The sequence below is a fragment of the Colias philodice genome, chromosome 27 (genome assembly GCF_061535455.1).
Source record: "Colias philodice isolate Cphi_HAF_F1 chromosome 27, ilColPhil1 Martin Lab GWU primary, whole genome shotgun sequence".
Lineage (NCBI taxonomy): Eukaryota > Metazoa > Arthropoda > Insecta > Lepidoptera > Pieridae > Colias > Colias philodice.
This window is the reverse complement of record NC_143112.1, coordinates 3,296,518-3,314,077: the sequence shown is the minus strand read 5'-3', so window position 1 is coordinate 3,314,077 and position 17,560 is coordinate 3,296,518. Positions and strand designations below refer to the sequence as shown.

The following is a 17,560-nucleotide window of genomic DNA, read 5'->3' as shown; positions in this document are numbered from 1 at the left end:
TGATTGATATTGGGATGCGAATTGAATTAGTAGGTATAGTTGGTGTGATGTGGAGGATCTTTGGGATATGGAAGGTGTTATTTTCAGGAGTCTGTGACGTTTTATTTTGTGTTAGTGATCTATAGTAGTAATTATTAGTAATCGTAATTTATTTATAATGTGAAGAATTATACTCATCAAGTATACAGTATGTTTTTATTTTGGTTAATTACTTAACTTTTGTTTGTGTGTGTTGAAATAATGCTTTCTTTCTTTCTTTAGAAGCTAGACACTACAGTTTTTAAATTCATGTACCTATTTTATAAATCAATGGGTAAACTTTGGAAAAATTTAACCCGGTCGAAGCCGGTGCAAGCGGCTATAATAATAATTAATTAAATATTTTTTTACACTGACAAAAATAAATTTTTGGATAATATCTGCACACAATAGTATTGTTTATATTTTATTATATTAGTATGCTGTCGGTGAGAAAACATTTAATTTCGCCACACGGTAGCAACATAAAATTGAAACCAAATAACAATGCGTTTTAAATAAACATCTCTCATAAACGTCTCTCAGCAATCGTAAATTGTTCAGCATTTTTCACAACCCCTAAACAATACAAAACGGATGCTTTTATAGCAGTTTTTAAAGTCTATTTAAAATTTATGTGCTTTCCGTTTTTTATTGATATTATCTGAATTGTATTTTCGTTCGGAAACTTTGCTCTGCAAACAATGTAGCGATTTAAAAATAAAACTCATAAAACGTTATATGGTGAGGTATTAAATATTTAGGCAATTTTGAACGGTTTATTTGTTTTATAGTTGAAGTTTTATTCGTGAATTCAATGCAATGTTTTTACGAGTTCTAAATGGTTTTTGATGTTTCAGTGAAATCATTTTCGGAAGCTTTCATTATGATTAATTGATGCTTCTCATTATGATATTGAAAAATATTTTAAGTGAACAAATTTTACATTTAAAATATAGTGTATTTTAAATATAGTATTATAATATAGTAGTAACATAAAAATTTATGTTCTCAAATAAGATTATACTTATTTTTTTTTTGTATATTGTAAGCCAGTAGAGTTCTAATGACTTGCCGTCGCCACTAATTGACTGCTGCCGCCGACGCTTCGACGACTGCCGTCGACGACGACGTGGTGACGGCTGAAGTAGCCTCTGCCGTTCACAGCTTGCCGTTCGTCTATGAGTAGGTTAAGTTCTGTTCATCTAGCGATAGTATATTCCTTTACAATTGTATCTTTCGGTAATTTAGTGGTAGCTTTTATCCATCGAGCAAGGAAACATAAAGGTGCATTTACATCAAACGAACCTAGAGCTAGATAGAGCAAGATCATTCTTTCATGATCTTTTAGTATAAACGAAAACTCGTATTCAGTGATATATATATTAGAATCATTGCATGAATCTTTGGGATGTACTAAGAACAACGAAATAATGATCTGTGACTGTTTACACTAAAATAATTTGACATAGTTCAGAATGAGCATTCGCTCCTATTGATGTACCTAAATGCACCGTAACAAGCACAACAACAATACATTTTTTTTTAATTTCCCAATCGTTTAATTTTCCTTTACCTTTGATTCCTTCATTCTTAATTCACTTAAACGCAAGGAACGTTACTATAATATATTTAGCCACACACTTATCTTAGAAACCTCTCGCCTTACGAAAATAAATCCAAGTACACAAACATTCTTTTCCACCCCTATTTAATCTCTTATTCTAACCTTTTTTAATATCAAGGGTTCCGTATCTACTTAACAAATCTATCCATCCCTTTTCATCCGAACCATTCAAATGAGACAAAAACAACTTCATCAAAGGAAGTGCCGAATGATTTGGACAAGGGCTCTTAATTAACACCATGGAGAATAAAAATAAAAGGTGAAAGTCTAATGAAACGTCTTTATCTGCAAGATAAGCTGAGCTCAAGCAAAAACTCGTTAATGAAGGGACAAAGTGATTTAAATACGTCTTCAAACACCATCTGGCGAATGCACTTCATTAAAAACGTGCTAACTCTAGCAGAGTTGAACACCGACTGACCGAATTCGAAATTAAAATTGTGGTTGACGTTTTTTTTTTTAATTTCGAATGCAATTCTTGTGGCTCTGACTGAGATTTCTTTTAACCGCTTGTAAAAAATACGTTTAATAGAAAAAACATCGGAGCTTTAAAATTGCTCCTGTATTTCATGGTTCCTCTATTTCATGTTTTTTTGTGCGCGGCGTTTAGTAGGTCAAATTATTGTTTTGTTGTGTAGTAATTATGAAACCATTCTTTTTATTATTTCGTCCACGGAATTATGAAAAGTTTTGTGTGGTGAATTAACGCTTTTTATATGGAGAAAATGAAATTGAATGCAGAAATATGAAATTGTGTAATTCAAATCAGCACTTTTATAAAAGCTGTGACCCATTATATATTTTATTCTTGCTGTTACGTTTTACATAATAAATATTATAATGTATACTTTTAGAATTACTTCATGCATAATAATATAAGCCGAATGGAAAATATATGGAAATGTAAAGTATCTTTGTGACAAAAATTTATTAAATTGCATCGATAGAGCTTTAATTCTAACGCGTTAATCGCGTCACACACGGTGAAGATACTATAATATTTTATCTTAAGATACTGTAATATTCATCTTCTAATGGAAATCCACTGCACACATTCCCAAAGATGCCCTATAAATTAATTCAAAAAGCCTTACCAAATCAAATATTTTTACTTTCAAAGACAAACCCGCTTCAAGACCCTCAAGGACCAAAAGTTGGAATACATTTCCAAGTCAATTTAGCAGGAAGTTGGTAAAAATCAAGCCAGTAAGACGATTTGCGTTTTGAATAACATTAAAATAATCGAAAAACGTTTTCGTAACGTTAAATGTATTTGTTTTAGGTTTTATTGTGCTATTAGCTATGAACCGCGGTTTCACTCTCATAAAGGTAATGGGTAAAAACTTTTATAAGTTGCGGGCGTGCGTTTTATATGTTTGATTTAAAATATACATTCTAGGTTTTCAGCCTATCATTTCATTCTAAATTTCATCCAAATCGATATAGTGAAATTGTAACAGACAAACAGATTTTGTATTTATAGTATTGATATTTCTGAATTTCTTTGTGTAGGTCTAGCATCTGCTTTGAGTCATCAGATAGATTGATAAATATAGGTTTAGTTTGTAATCTACACTCAAATATTATAAGGTTAAAATGATCAAAATTAACTGATTATGTTTAACTATTTAAACTGAGAAAAATAATCAACTTTTTTCAGTTTTTTTTTTATTGTCGATAGGGACGCACTTGACCACAATATTGCCTGATGTTAGCTGAGATAAGCCTAAGCTGAGATGTGGTCTAAGATGGTATGCGCTTTCCTAGGAGGTACCTGTTCACTCTACGCTTGAAGACCCCCCTATTGTACTCGTCGGGGAACACAGATTCAGGAAGCATGTTCCAGTCCCTTGCGGTTCGGATAAAGAATATGGAATCGAACCGCTTAGTCCGGGTACATGGAACGTCCACCATATTATGGCTCTATTTCATTTAATAGCTCAACATCATTCAATTTCGTTCATAAATCACATTCAAAACTTAATCAAACAAAATAATTTGATATATCGAAATAATATCGCAGGTAAAAAAAGCGCCTGATAATTTTAAAACTTCAGATTTAAATCGGAAAGCAGCTTTCAAAATCACTGATCGGAAAATCGTTCATCGGCCATATTGGAACCGATAAAGCGTAGTTATTTCAACAAAATCACCACAACTCGAATTAAAAGGCAAAAAATCGTGAGTTCACTAACAAATCTCGTTCAGGAGTCTCAAAATCGGGCTATTGATTCGATGAGCTGTTTAGATTGTACGACTAAATATCGGACACGATATCGGTTTGTAAATTGTAAATTGTAATCAATAGATTATGGAATGCCCATAGTATGTTTGTTATTCTTTTACGCAAATACTACAGAACCGATTACAATTAAATTTAGCACACGTATAGAGGGTAACTTGGATAAACACATAGGTTTTATCCCGGAAATCCAACGGGAACGGGAACTATGCGGGATTTTCTTTTAAAACGCGGGCAAAACCGATTACAATTAAATTTAGCACACGTATAGAGGGTAACTTGGATAAACACATAGGTTTTATTCCGGAAATCCAACAGGAACGGGAACTATGCGGGATTTTCTTTTAAAACGCGGACGAAACCGCGGGTGGAATGTTAGTGTGCTAGTATGATATATGGTTTGAAAACTTTTGTGCGTAACAAATTCTAAATAATTTTATTGGCTTTAACTCTTTACTTGTTACAAGCTATAAATCTATCTTGTTATAATTTCTTATTAATAGTATCTAATTTCAATTATTCTAATCCATTTGAACGCATTTACAAATTTGTAGCAGTTAAATTATTATTATTACAATTGAAATATAATCCTAGTAGATTCCAGAGTGCAGCTTGTTATTAATTAATAATAGTTATAAAATACTAGTTATAAAATACTATATAAAATAAACTTTAAACTCTGACCATAAAACTTTAAATAGAAAATTCTTATTGCAATTTATGTTAAGGGGTAGTTACATGAATAGTACGATTATTGGCGCATTAAATAATAACCAGTTATTAAATGCCATAAATATATATTCATATAACTTTAATATTTCCACGCTTCACTATTATTAGCATTAATGAAGTATAAAGAAATGGCTAAAATTGCTTGCTATAAAATTAAAATTATAACACTAGTTTACCACCCGCGGTTTCGCCCGCTTGGTCTAAAACCTAATAAATTATATACTAAATCTTTCTCTTGAATCAGTCTATCTATCTATTAATTAAATTCGCATCAAAATTCGTTGCGTAGTTTTAAAGATTTAAGATTAGTCTGTGATTAAGCATACGAGGGACATAGGGACAGAGAAAGCGACTTTGTTTTATACTATGTAGTGATATGCTGCTGATCACTTGCTATTGTGATCAAAACACTTATTTGTCGCACCGATATAATTATTTTTTTTATTCTAATTGTAGTATTATTTTTATTTTATATATTCACACACATATCAATTACCTTTACAGGATTAACCTAATGTGGACCTACCACACCGACTAAAACTATAATTATTATACATATATTAAAACTAATACTAATATTAGTATTAGTTTTAATATATATATACATATATATATATATATATATATATATATATATATATATATTTAGGGCCGATTTTTCAATCCATGGTTAAAACTTATCCGCCCAATAAAGTATTACACGATAATATTAAAATGTCACCCGTAAATTACTGTCAAAGACGGGCAAAAAATACATTTTTGAAGTGGTAGTTTAACACGTTATTCGACGAATAAGTATTAACCAAGGATTGAAAAATCAGCCCTAAGAATCAAAAAAGAATATTAGTTTTATAATATTAGTTATTCAACAAGAAATGTAATTGGATAAATTAAATTAAAACTCACGTAAGACGAACTAGGTAAATATTAAATTAGTAACAATTTTTATATTAATAAAGTTATATCGTACATTCTAAAGATCCAAAAGTTGAGCCGACTCAACATTTCCTATTACTAACTTAAGTGGGAGTTAAACGATTCTAAGTTAACCATTTCAACTTGTCTTGTTACAAACTTGACATGTGTAATAGAAAAGTACGACTAAGGGTAGGCACAACTTATAAGTGCGTGATTAAAACTTACGAACTCTTAACGCTCGCTTTGACGCAAAGAATACTCCAGAAACTGGAAATTCAAGGCGTTTTTCATGAAACAGTGGAGTCCAAAATTATTTTTCACTTGAATTCAAAGTAAAGGTCAAAAGATGTAATAGGATACCTATCCCACGTCATAACATCATTATAATTTTCTTACAACAATTACATGTTACCTATAACTAATATATACCTACAGCTGAAGAGTCTGTTTGTTTGCTTGAATGCGCTTATCTCAACAACCACGGGTCCGATTTGAAAAATGATTTCACTGTTAGATAGTCAATTTATGAGGAAGGCTATAATAATATTTTAATAGCATGCATCAACAGAAGTAAATCGAAGGATAGATTCTTAAATCTTACCAAAATCAAACGAGTTGTGAAAGACATAATTTACGAAGAAGCTTAAAATTATTGATAAAAAACATTTTTTATATCTTCATTACGCTGGCTGTTTGAAAATTTTCAAGTAACTAATGATATTATTATCGCTGACGAATAGAGAGCAACTGTTGAATGAAGTTAGTTTATGTTTTTGCAACTATGTATTAAATGTCGATCTATTCAGTTTTGTAGATAAGATTACGATTAAAACGTATATTTGTGAAGAAGAAAAAAGTTAGGTTAACTATTTCACTTTCTTTAAAAAACATTTAATAGTTACATTTTTGTTTCATACTTTAATACGTATTCTTCGCTAGTGTCAGTCGAAACTGGCAGTTTAATATAAAATACTATTCATAAGTACTTGTAAATTTTACACCAACAAAAAGTTTCGCGTTCGGAAAGGTTCCGGGCAAAAATAAGTGAGCATTTTTAAAAATTTAAGTTCATCAGCGGACAGTATTTCTGATTTTTTCCCGACTTTACATTCTGACTGCAGCAAACGATAAATATTTAAACTACAGTTGCGGCGTATATTCAAACATTTATACTCATTTGAACCAACTTTACAAGTAAAGTTTTCCGAGCAATTTCAGATTACTGTCTTGTGTATTGTTTTTTTTGGAATTAGTTCGCGCTAAAGTTTATTTAACGAACTGTTCCTTATGCTTCTTTGTTCGTGCTCTGTGATTTTTTATGCTTGGTTTTTTATCGTTTTGCCGTGTTTTAGACTTGCCTCGTAACTTTGCCTGAAAATAACTCCAAGAAGCTTTCAGGCAAACGGCAACTTAAAGCAGTTATAACTATGACTTACTAGTAATTGATTTAAAACTCATTTGAGGAGGTAATATTGGTTGCATTGTTAGAATACCGAAACTGTACGAAACAATATTAACTTTAAGTTAAGCAAACATAGGAAAAAATGCTTATTTTAAAATAAATTCTACATAAACTAGCCATTTCATTCTAAAACTTTATCACTGCATATTGCAAAAATTAAAAATTATTTGAATTAAAATTTTATATATTTTTTAACCCTACAGAACCCACCGCCCACAAAAGCTATCACCCTTTTTCAATTTGGCATCTGCCTTAAAACTAAATGCATTCCAAATCTCTGCTGCCTTTTAAATCGAAACATTGTATCCGTATTCAATTTAGCTACAAAAAATCTATTACTTTGGCCCCAAATGAAACTGAATAAAATGGCCGCTAGAAATTCAGGTGTAAAGGAATATTTTTTCCCGCCCAAAATAAATTGACCCTTCTCACACTGTTCCGAATACTTTTATTTACCGTGTGGGTACATTTTTATTAACTGAGCTCAAAAAAAGAGTAGCGCTCTGTTTTAAGTCCGTAACTTTTTCTGGGTCAATCGATTTTTTGACCTGTGTCGTGGTGTGATGAGTTGTAGCTCAAAATTTATGTGTAACTTGATGTGTTATGGTCAGTAATTGCTAAGTAAATATTAGCTTGATTCTGTGGCTGCACTCGCATGGTATCCTGAAGAAATACCTAAAGTGAAGTCCCATGTCCCCTAGTGGGGTAAGGGGCAGATGCATTATACGTCATCTGTTTCACTGATCGATTTTCTTTAGGGACAAATAGGTGATCAACCTTCTGTGTCCTACCAGACCGAGACATTTTTTTTCTTCGTTTCCACCGGGAATCGAACCCAAGACCCTATCGGTGCTACGCTCACGCGTCAACCACTGTAGCAAGGAGGCGGAAGAAATGCCGATGTGCTTATCAATACTACGTTCTATCTCTATACGAAATTTCATATCATAATGATCAACTATTTTGCCTGTAAGAAGAACCATCCAATAATCCATTTCTACGAAGTTTCACGTTTAAAATAATTGTCTGTTAATTATTTCTCATACAATTTAGATATCTTTGTATTGAATTAAACTGTTTGTCAATTTATAGCACAGAATCCATAATAGTAAGTAACTAAACGCTAATAGCATAAAAGCATATTATTTTTTATTTAATTGTATACCATTGTAATTTAATGATTTGATTCTCTCAACAAAATTCATTATTTTTCTAAAATATTATAACATCCAAAGTAATGAGTTTGAAATGCTTTATCATATTATTTAAAACGTATTTCAAATTTCATATTTATTTATTTTTCACATCAAAGCGTATAAAAATAAAGTACAAAATATAAACACTGAATCAAAGCGATATTTATTCCTAGTATCTGTATATTTTCTGTGTACTAAATATGTGATAAATTTTATATTTGTACGGCTACAATACCAAATAATGTATGTACCTACTAACATTTTTAAATTTAAACTTTAAAAATATCTCGTTTTCCTGGTTTGCCTGGTAGAGAACGTTGCCAGCGATAAGGACGCCTTCCGTATATTGTTAATTATATTTTTAAGTTGAAATGTATCCTATATAGTGCAGAAAAAGAATTTTTCATTCGTTCATTTGTTTATTCACTATTGTTAATCAAAACATTTTTTATGACTATGTCCTATGTAAATACAAATATACTGAAAAAATATGTAGTAAAAATTAAGGTTTAAACGAACAAGAGTTATTATTTTTAGACTAAATTTTATAAAAACTTACAATTTTTATTAGTATTATTTTCAGGATTCCGTATTGAAAGGCTAGCACACTATTACTGAGACTTCGTTGTCTGTCTGTCTGTCTTTTAGTATTAGAGCATTTTTGTGTATAGTGAAGTCCCGTGTGTAGTGAGGTAAGGGGCAGATGCATTATACATCTGTTTCACTGATCGATTTCTTTTAGGAACCAGTTGTTGATCAGCCTTCTGTATCCTACCAGACCGAGACATTTTTTTTTTCTTCGTCTCCACCCGGAATCGAACCCAGAACCCCTCGGTTCTACACTCACGCGTCAACCACTGCACCATGGAGGCGGTCTTTTGTTTATAAATACAGTAATATTCGAGTATTTTCTATGTAAATGTATAAACAGTAATAGAATAAGGAAATTCGTGCGAGTTGAGATCGGAATGATGTTTTCATTTGCCCGAAGTGGGCTTAATGACGCCATCTTAATTCAATTGTGGCCACATTTGATGGAATAACTCGCTAGTGGTTTTGTATGGGAACAAGAAAGTAATATTGTTTATAATATATTATTTTTAAGATGTTTCATTGCAATTTTTTTAAGTTTTATTTGTTATGCGCGTTATTTATTATGATTATAGATACATGGTCTATCTATATGCACTTTTTAAGTGATTAAGAAGAAAGATTAAGAAGAATTAATACAAAACTGTTTTTCATCAAAAATTTAATTTTATTTGTCGAGGTATTAAGTTTCACTTTTCAGATTGGTATTTGATTGAATCAAAATCCTAGATTTTACTCGAAAGAGCAACATTTAAGACTAAATGGAAATCAAAAAATCAAACATATTTATTCAGTAACAACTAACGTTCAGTGACAACTAAATCTTCTTTTAATTTAATTTCAAAAATCTTTTCCCTGACATTTTTAATAAGTAACAATTTACATCCAAACTATCCCTAGTCTAATTCAGACTTCTAAAAAACTTCCATAAATAGTGTAAAACAAAGTCGCTGTTGCTGTCTGTCCGTCTCTATGTAAGCTTCAATCTTTATAACTAGGTACGCAACGGATTTTGATGTGGTTTTTTTATTGATTTACGGGGAATCTTTTAGTATATAATTTAATTTATAAGGTTTAGATACACAATACAATACTGATAAGCAATAAAACATAAATGTTTAATATTTATTTTTTTAAAGAATAGAAAAAATCAATAAAATAGTTCAGAGGGAAACTTTCTTGTTGCCATACCGATACCCGCCTACCGCATCAAATAGGTAATAGAGATCGTAATTATTAAGGTAGCGGTCGAAATGCTTTTTGTGAGAAGTGTTTTTTTGTTTGTATTCCCTGTACTCATGAACTGGATCGCTCAATCGAATACGATTTGAAGTAACAATAAAGGTGTCATAATATTTCGTGTGTTTTAATAATTATGAGTGAGAATTATCTTTCCATTGGTTTGTTTAATATTATATTTTTATCGATTAGAAATTCATCTTTACGTAAGCAGTAGTATCAATAATTTCTAATTAAGTTTGTTACTATTTTATAAAATTTATTACTAACTGTACCACCGTCTCCTTGGTACAGTGGTTGACGCGTGAGCGAAGAACCGAGGGGTCCTGGGTTCGATTACCGGTAGAGACGAAGAAAAAAAAATGTCTCGGTCTGGCAGGACACAGAAGGCTGATCACCTACTTGTCCCTAAAAAAATCCACCAGTGAAACAGATGTATCCATAATGCATCTGCACCTTACCCCACTAGGGGACACGGGACTTCACTTTATCACAGGAGAAATCCGTAACATGAACTTAAAACACTAGATACAAAATATAGCTATAGATAACATGAATTTTTCATTCCTTATAGTAACGTTTTCGTAATTTAATCGAAGTTGAGAGAATAAGTGACTTACTAGACCTCCATTGCAAAACATTTACCATACATCAGAGAGCTCCCTTTAAACTGGTTTGTAAACCTTTTGAATAGATTTTCCGGCTTAGTAAAATATAACAACGAAACTGTTGAATGGAAATTGTATCGGGGAAGAAAATACGCCAAAATTCAGCTCGGCTCCCTTTGAAAATACTTTTGTAAAACCAGTTTTGACTGGAATCTACAAAAGAAATTGTATACGCGGGTTTTGTGTTCGACGTAGGTATATATCAAAATTGTAACTGAAACTTATGCGAAACTTGTTTTTTTTCAACTTCTGTTTCTACTTTTGGAAATAGTTTATTAACTTAGCTTGTAACTATTTTCAATTCATGTTAATTTACATAATAAAAATTTTATCAAAATGGACAAAAACCTAGTTTTATTTTCCTCTAAGTAACTTAGCAAGTAACTTGATAATTAAAAGAAACACGAATATAAGCTTCATTATACAGCCTGATACACGTTTTTGTAGACATAGCGTTAGAAATATTTCGTAAATTTCAGATTTAAAAAAAAAGTTTCATACCACTCAGGATGAAAGTACACGTGCTATCGTAGGCTTATAAAAACCTCACAATTTCTTCGTTATAATATTTTTATTGGAACATTTCTCTGCTTCAATCAAAAGCCACATTCACATCTAAACAATACCTTATAATTTCATAAAACTGAACAACACATAAATCTCAATATGAAGTACATAAATAAACTTATACATTAACAATTTTGGTCACCTTCGTCCCTTGAGAAATCACAGCCACAAAATGCAATAGTAAAAGATTTGCCGTTATATTTCTAAATAATTGATGTTCCTGCGACAGGCTCTAAGATTGCGGTCTTTGGGTAAAATGTTTGGGGTTTTAGGGTTCAGTGGTTAAATGGAAATAAAAAAGAAAACGTTTATTTATTTGCTTTATTGTACATAATATATACCAGGGCAAACAAACTTGGACCATAATTTTATATAATAATAACGATGTAACCCTAAACAATATTTTTTTCATTTTTTATTGAAGTGAAACTTCTTTATGCGCGTTGAGATTAAAATTTCAAGGTCGCGTCATGGCAATACCGTCATGGGCGAAGTCACATTGTATTTTTTGAAAAAAATGAGTTAAAAGTTAAGCTAAACTCCAACAACTCAATTGCGCTACACAAATAAACATACCTACAAAAAATGCTGTCGCACCATCTGGTAATAATTATTATGTATGTACATATTCAAATTTAAGCCATTTTCACCATTTATAATTACAGCATGTTATTGAATATTTCATACATAATTTAATTATAATTAAAATATAATTAATATTCATAAAATAATTATTACAGGAACTTGTTATTAATTGATTACTTTGTCACTATATTTTATGCCTGAACTACGAACAGATTTAATGATAGTTTTAACCTACATTGATAGGTTTTAACCTACTTATGATGTATTTTTTGGATTTTCATAAGCGGTGGTTATCGATATTCATCAGGCGAATCACAAACTCGGATCTAACATAGGTTAATAAAGGCGAAAGTTTGTAAGTATGTTTGTTTTTTTATTCCTTCACGCAAAACTGCTAAACTGATTTTCATGAAATTTGGTACACACAAGGTAACTTGGATTAACACATGTAATTTTTATTCCAAAATGGGCACGGGAACTATGCGGGTTTTCCTTTGACTATGCGAAGCTGCGGGCAAAAGCTAGTACAGTGAAACTTGGTTAAGTGGGACCTGGATAAGTGAGAAACCTCCATAACTGGAACTCATGCTGAGGTCCCAACACTTTGGCACTGAATTCCCTCTGTTAGTGGGGCGAGGTAAACCTCTATATCTGAGATTTGTTCTTTCGATTTATTATCATAGTTACCTCTATAACTGAGACAGCGAGTAAATTTTATATGCATAAACCTCTGTAACTGAGATAACATTGTTTGTTTACTCATTCTTTTTCTACCCACAAATTCCACACGTAATTCCAAGTACATAAGTACAAATTTTGAGCTTCAAGTACCTTCAGTTTTAGTTTCGCTTTACTATCATACAGATATTTATTTGAAAAATGTCAAAACGAAAGCTACAATCGTTATCACCCCTCTGTAAATGAGACAGATATTTATTTATACCTGTATATCTGAGACACTAGGTAAGTGGAATACCTCTATAAGTGAAAACGACATTGCAGGTCCCTTGATGTCTCACTTAACCAGGTTTCACTGTAGTTAATATATAAAAAAATCTGCATCGCTAAGACACGATTACGTGCAAATAAAACAATTATTAAATACTATTTATTGACACAAATACTTTATAGAGTTATAAGAAAAAAAATTAATGGCAATCAATTTTATTTATACAGAACCCGAACAAAACAAAACCGATACGCACTTGACCGATTTTTGTTTCCTAACGATGTATTTTTTATCGTAGGCTAGACGTGAGGAAAAGCGAACTCTAATATAATTTCTATATAAATGTTGTTTACTTTTTATGTATTATTTATTTTGGTAGCGGACATAAGCGAATTTTGTCAGGTTCAGTATGTAGTTCTTTGGAATTTTATTACTTTATCTGTATAAGGAAATAAGTACTTGGTCCTTCTATCTACCTACTATGTGTCAGTAAAAGATCAGTTAAGACCATTCGTTTTAGAGATACTATGGAACAAACATACACATGCAATTTTGTCAAATAATAGCGTTTTATAATATGCAGCAAATTTATTAAGTTTATATTTGCTTTTTATTTTTTTGTTATGAATGATAATGTCTGTTATGAAACTTCTTTGTTCATTTAATTTAAAATGATATTGTCATTTAACCAAAATTTAAATTAATAAATTAACAGCAATTTCCTGCTCCTGGTATTTAAGAATATGATTATGTAGGTGGATCATCAAAAATAGACTTGAGGAATAAATAATTGTATTAATATAATTGACGGGCATCACATTATTATGAATAATTGAGGAATTAAAAATATTAGGCGTCGAAAAGTGACGAAAAAAATAAGCGACAAAATATGTATTTTGCATACTGATATCCTTCATGTTCATTTGTTTATTTATATTTTGTCCAATATCATCGCCCATATACGTTTCCAATGCTGGGAGTCTGGGACACGGGCCTCCTTAGATGAGGGTGCAGGCCATAATCCACCACGCTGGCCAAGTGCGGGCAGATGTCACATGTCGTCGAACTTTTGATTCTTCGACATGTCGACTTTCTCACGATGTTTTCCTCAAACTATAAATTATAACGCACCCATCATAGTTATAAAAAATACTGCCTAAAATCCATCCTACTTTGTTTAGTTACATTTACATTGCTAATTTTCGCCCGCGGCTTAGCCCGCGGCTTAGCCCGCGTTTTCAAAGAAAAACCCGCATAGTTCCCGTTTCTGTGGATTTCCGGGATAAAACCTATCCTATGTGTTGATCCCAGTTACCGTCTATATGTGTGCAAAATTTCATTGTAATCGGTTTAGTGGTATTTGCGTAAATTAGTAACAAACACACTCACATCCTCACAAACTTTCGAATTTATAATATTAGTAGAAAGGATAGGATAGGATAGGATGAATGTCACAGGAAATATTTCAAGACACATTAAACTGTACCTATTAAGCAAAACTAATTTTTCACTTAACTCTATCATATCAAACCATCAAAATATATAAAAAAAATAACCTGTTTACATTCTTATTATCCACCGCCGATTAAGACACCAATTTGGGTCACAACAATTAAGGTGCACGATTTTATTTTGTACAAGCGCCAAAATTAAAAAAAAAATATATTGAAACCCCGCCAAAACCCGCGTTAGATTAACTGATGTTAAAAGTTCACTCTTGGACCGTTGCCAACGTACTTATAGTTTGACAGATTTATATAGAAGGAAAGAACAATTGTCTTATACGTTAATTCATGGCTCGGAATTACTTACATGGAATTAAAACGATTTATTCCGCCGGTCGTGCACATATGCACTATGCAGTATGCAGTTTTAGACTTGTAATTGTGTGGATCTAGTGTTGAGTGTTTTATGGATATAGCTTGGAAATTATTGCAAATTGACTAAGCAGAATGATAGTGGGTGCTTAGTGATAATATTTCTAAACAGAAATTAAAAATATTAACGACTTTTAAACGCGATTTATTGCCCGCAATTTTAAGCCAAGCGTGGCTTCCTGGTCAAAGTAAACTACTATCGGAATGATATGTTTAATCACGGTAAAAAGTAAAGAATCTATCCCCAAACAAAGTATACTACAATATCCCAACGTTGCGACATGAAATTAAAACAAACTATCAAATTTAGAATAATTAAGTACTTAATAAAATTAGTAAGGAGTGCTATTATTAATTAATAAAATACGTTTAGCTTACCTACGATTTAGTCATCTGTTCAATATATGATGATATATTTACACATAAATTTACGCACGACTAGGTACACAATTCAAAACTCTTCCGAGAATCATAACAGAATAAATATTCACACGAAAAATTGCGTAAAATAAACAACGAGAGAACGCTATAAAATTCTATAACATAAAACATCTTCAATTTACAAAACTTCAGAGAAATATGTTCAAGCGATTTTATATAAAATACGAGTTTGCATTTTAAACTTAAGCATTCGTAATATTGCAAGTTGCAAATGAAGAAAGTATCCTCGGCATTATGTATGCAAAAAGGTCGACACTTTTCTGATTTTCCTTTACTCGGAAACTAGTAAAAATATACTGAAAGTAGAGCTAAATGCATCAGATGTTTGTCGCCTTGATTTATGAAAAAGTCTTGAGACTTCTAATCTTGACTACAAAATTTATACGTAGACTAGCTGTGTCTCGCGGTTTTACCCGCATTACTCCGCTCCTGTTATCACATCCGTCTTAACGTGATGATAATATGTATAGATTCTAGCCTATAATAGCCTTTCTCGATAAATGGGCTATCTAACACCGAAAGAATTTTCAAATCGGATCGGATAGTTCCTTGGATTACCGCATTCAAACAAACAAACTCATCAGCTTTATAATATTAGTATAGATAAAAGCTCTATTTATAAAAATGGACAACTAAGGTAATGATTGATGATAAACGACTGACTGACTGACATATAGACATACTAGATTTCCGCCCGCGGCTTCGCCCGCGTTTTCAAAGGAAAGCCCACATAGTTCCTGTTCCCGTGGGATTCCCGGGATAAAACCTATCCTATGTGTTAATCCAAGTTACCCTCTATATGTGTGCTAAATTTCATTGTAATCGATTCAGAAGTTTTTACGTGAAAGAGTAACAAACATCCATACATCCATACAGACTTTCGCCTTTATAATAGTATTAAGATTTATTTACTTTGTTACATAGGTACTTCCTTTTTATTTTTTGTTTACAACATACCTACTTTATTTTATGCTGCATGCACTAATTCATTGAAGTTAAGCCTTTATGGGGTAAAAGTATCGATGAATATGGTTCCCATCCCATCCTCGTCGCCGTTAAATGAATATGAAAGAGACAATGAAACTGATGGTCAATGAAACACACTCAATGTAAACATTTTTTTTTAATAATTTATGCCTAACTACACATATTTAACAATAATTATTATAAATATTTTTTACTTAACATATAGATATACAGAGTTATCTTAATCCATAAAGTTTCTAGCATATTCTCAAATAATCAAGTACAATATTACAATTTGTCTGACTCCAAACATTCCTATATCTTCTTCTTCTTATATATAAAATTCTCGTGTCACAATGTTAGTCTGCATACTCCTCCGAAACGGGTGGACCGATTCTCATGAAATTTTCTGTGCATATCGGGTAAGTCTGAGAAACGGCCAACATCTATTTTTCATATGTACCACGGGCGAAGCCGGGGCGGACCGCTAGTAATATACATAATCCATTATTTGATTAACCAGACATGACGTTAGTACTACGTCTGTTTACATAAATTTTACATCTAAATTTGAATTTCATACTTAAGAATATGTTAACATACGATTAAACTACCAACATTATCACATAGCAACAATTTGAGGAGTGAGTTACATTCCTACCCATGCGGGCAGTATGGCTTGACTATAGTAATGAAGTGTGGTACAATTCATAAACTGTTACGTAGTGTATTGAATAAACTAATTAATTGTGAAACGTATGTAGTTTTTTGTCTACAATCGTTTATGTCTACCCTCCTTTTGTCGATGTTATAATTAATGTAAACCTACTCTGCCACATTTGTCTTATTATTTGTGTTCCTTTTTATTGGCATATTGTTTTCTTAAAGTTCATTATAAATATTTTAATACAAATAGCTGTAAGGAATCCATGTATGTAAAAGAGATGTATGTAAAGATATATGTTGCTCTCCTTTGCTTTTTGGTTGTCATCAATTCATCTGCGTACACACAGAGCACAGGTGTCAGAAGTGAAACTGCTTTGGCAAGATTCAAAGATACCAAAATCGTTGCCTTACTCAATGACAGCACAGTACTGCCATGACGCTACCTTGAAATTTTACTCTCAACGGGGCTAAAGAAGTTGACTTTGAAACATTTGAGTTTCTCATAACTTACACCACACACCATCTAAAACATTACACTAGAACTCGACTATGACTCCGGGAACGTCTAACGATGACAGTGTTGCACTTTTACAACTTCGTAGTACGAATAAAATTAGTACGAAGTTCGTACTAATTTTATTTCTGCTCTACGACCATTGGGATGAATAAACTAACTCTATAAATGAATTTCATTATCTACACTATACAGATACTGTAAGGCAAAATTAATCTTGCTACGGATTCGTGGATGGTCAAGTGTGTTGAGTTTCAATTTGAATTAATAAAAAAGGTATGTCTATTATTAAAAAAAAAAAA

The 17,560-nt window shown here is 31.7% G+C and overlaps 1 protein-coding gene across 1 annotated transcript in view; it reads right to left on the bottom strand.

Annotated features, from left to right (window-relative positions):
- Positions 1–17,560, bottom strand: part of LOC149476548 (uncharacterized) — a 328,274-nt gene that overhangs the window by 202,820 nt on the left and 107,894 nt on the right. The window lies entirely within an intron of this gene.